The 3,128-nt window shown below is 46.9% G+C and overlaps 1 non-coding gene across 1 annotated transcript; it reads left to right on the plus strand.

The window, feature by feature from the left end:
• Positions 1-2,850: 2,850 nt before the first annotated feature.
• Positions 2,851-2,969, plus strand: LOC113744848 (5S ribosomal RNA). The gene has a single exon (XR_003461873.1). It is a non-coding gene; the product is annotated as a 5S ribosomal RNA (ribosomal RNA).
• The last annotated feature ends 159 nt before the right edge of the window (positions 2,970-3,128 follow it).

Consider the following 3,128-nt stretch of genomic DNA (forward strand, 5'->3'; position numbering starts at 1 on the left):
GCATGTCATGGTCCATCACCTGATACAATGCAATGGCTATGAAGAAGAAAAGCTTTGTTCCCTGCCGAGTGTGAGACGAATGTTGCATTACAGAACGCTTACACCCTGGTTTATCCTAGGCGGAGTCCTCCATCTGGCAAGTAACTAAACGCAGGCTCTCTGTTCCCTGCTGTAGCTTCCGAGATCAGAGACGAGATCGGAAGCATCCGGGTGAATGGCCGTAAGCCTTGGGAAGATGAGAAATCATGACCAATATGTAATCTTGACGACGGCCATCCCAAACCAATGGCATTTTAGGCATGGAAAGCTGGCACAAGAGTCTGGACTGGATGGGCTTATTATTAGATTTATCGAAGTGGTGAAGCATGAAACTTAATGATATTGAGAGTTTCACTGCAGAATCGCAATCACATCATGGCCATCAACCACGCTTGGAGGAGCTATGGTATGCGTGATGACGACGACTTGTGTTATCAATTTCATAGTCACTCTGTACTTGGATAAGGAGCATGTCACCTTATTTGGTAAGGACATGTGAGCAAGCCCATAATGGCAGCACCTAGTCAAGATGTAGGTCAGACCAAAATGAGACAACACCAACCGGGATAGCTTTCGGTTTCCCGAATTATAACGCCAAGACAAGTAAAACCTGTTGGTGGATATGGGTATTAGACAAGCAGTAGTGTGAGAAAACTACAATATAAATAGTAAAACCACAGAGAAATCAGGAAGTAAAACATACTAATGTGCAACAATACGGAATGAACACAATAGCAACCAGGGGGATTCACGCGAAGACGACCTGCTGCTGCTCGGCCAACTATTGCTGTTCTAGGTTTGTGGTGATGGGCAGGATTAACTATAGTACAGAACTGTAATGTAAAGTAGGGCAACGGGCACTCATTTGATGGGTAAGTGAAAAATAGTGTAGTTACATATATTGGCCTTTTTTTCGTTACTCCCTTCATTCATGGCTTGTTGTCAGACAAATCGTGGGCATGGGCATAAGACTGCAGCACTGAGCAGAGCATAAAAAGGCGTTGGATTTCTGGCTTGGGAACAACACAAAATTGCGCGCCCAATGGCTATTTACCATTGCGAAAGGGACATTATTTATCGGCCTTCTGGATAGGAATCATGGACGCATCTGCCTGGAGGGTAACCGATGCCGGTTCGCAAAAGTCTGGATGGAGCGGAGGAGAAAGGACAAGGCTCGGCGCATAGTGACCCTTCTAGGCCACCGGCGGGCCGGTTCCCTTCCTCAGTGACGCGTTGCGACCGTCATCCGCCCGCATCCACACACTGGACCGATCACCGCTGTACCACACTTTCCTCCTGTGATACGACGCAACGCGGGGCAGGACCTAGTGACCCGGATATTAGGACCGGCCCATACGGCATTGGATCCTGAGCATACCCGAAACCCCGAAATAAACCGTACGGCCATGCCCCCCCAAAAGAAACACCTTTGCTCCTTCTATTCTTTGCTCCCTACCCACCATACTGTAACCCCAGATATAGTCCCCATATAATATCAGCGAACATATATGCTCAGCAATGAGATGATGTGCTGTTGTACTATGTGCGTTCTTAGTGCAACCGCTCTATATTTGAAACGTAAAAGACAGTAGTTAGACTAAGCTAATATTAGACAGCAGCAGCACTGATTTAAGTCTACTAGAGCAACATATTGACACCTTCAGTAACAATACTTATGGGGCGCGAGCCTGTATTAGCGACGCCTTGTATAGCCTAAAGGGTCAAGAGAAGAACACGCTTCAGTCTGTCCTCCATATTGCAAGAGGCCTGAGCCAGTGGATAGGCCAGCAAGGTGATAGACCTTACAATCGCACGGCCAGGTCGGGGCCTTGGAGTCCCTTACGTCCTCTCCACATCTGGTGTGGCCGAGATGGGACCGCGCCAATCTTGGCAGTTTCAGGCCTGGGAGCAAACAGATACAGACTTGGATTGGCAGTCCGATGGTCCTTGGACATTGTCTTTGAAGTCTGACCGACTGTTATGAAAAACAATAACGAAGACAGAGTATTTTGTGGCTGGCGCTGGCGCCACCAAATAAGGCCGTGTGCCTAAATAATTCTAGCATATCCCGAGAGTCAGCAATCGAGGCACGAAATCCAAAATGATCGCCAGTCCGGCCTATAATGCGCCGATATCGCGCGCTATTGCTATGTAGTCTAAACGAAAGAAGCAATAGTCAAATCCGAGTTCTTCTTTGCTCTTCGTCAGATACATGAGATGCAGAGTAGTACTGATCCTCCGGGGACTGTGGCCTTGTGGAATTTTATATAGTCATAAAGAAAATAAGGAAGCCTGCTGCCTCTATCCTTTGGTTCATGACAGTTTTGGTAGCTTAGGATGTTTTACTGATCGTTTGAATCCCATTGCACCAGTCAACTACAACTAGGCTAAATCGCTGCAGAAGACACCACGGAACAGATCATACGTTGTCTCTGGATTAACAATAGACATGACAATCCAGAGATAAGTCGACACAGAGAATGGAGGGAGGGCGAATTGGGCATTAAGGAGGATGGCGGTTATGACTGACGCGACTTAGCAGTAGTGTCTGGATATATGAAACAGCCGAAAGAAACAAGTCAAATCAAGAAAAAAACTGACTGGTTACCTGGAAATGATGATTGATAATATATATTTAATACAATTGATGAAATAATAGCCTATATAAAATGTGACTAATAGTAGCTTGGGCGAATGGCGCAAGAAAATAGTAAGGGATGGCTGGATGGACCACCTGGGGGGCCCGAAACATGAACAAAGCTCAGATAACACATAGTATGTATATATACAGTATTTCTCACGTTCCCGGAGGCTTATGGCCATACCACCCTGAATGCGCCCGATCTCATCTGATCTCGGAAGCTAAGCAGGGTCAGGCCTGGTTAGTACTTGGATGGGAGACCGCCTGGGAATACCAGGTGCTGTAAGCTTTTTCACATCTCGGCAGGGAACAAAGCTTTTCTTCTTCAATAGCCATGGTGGTGATGACTGACGTGCATATATACAGTATTTCTCACTTCCCCGGAGGCTTACGGCCATACCACCCTGAATGCGCCCGATCTCGGAAGCTAAGCAGGGTCAGGCCTGGT

Source organism: Larimichthys crocea, unplaced genomic scaffold (assembly GCF_000972845.2).
Source record: "Larimichthys crocea isolate SSNF unplaced genomic scaffold, L_crocea_2.0 scaffold24610, whole genome shotgun sequence".
NCBI lineage: Eukaryota > Metazoa > Chordata > Actinopteri > Sciaenidae > Larimichthys > Larimichthys crocea.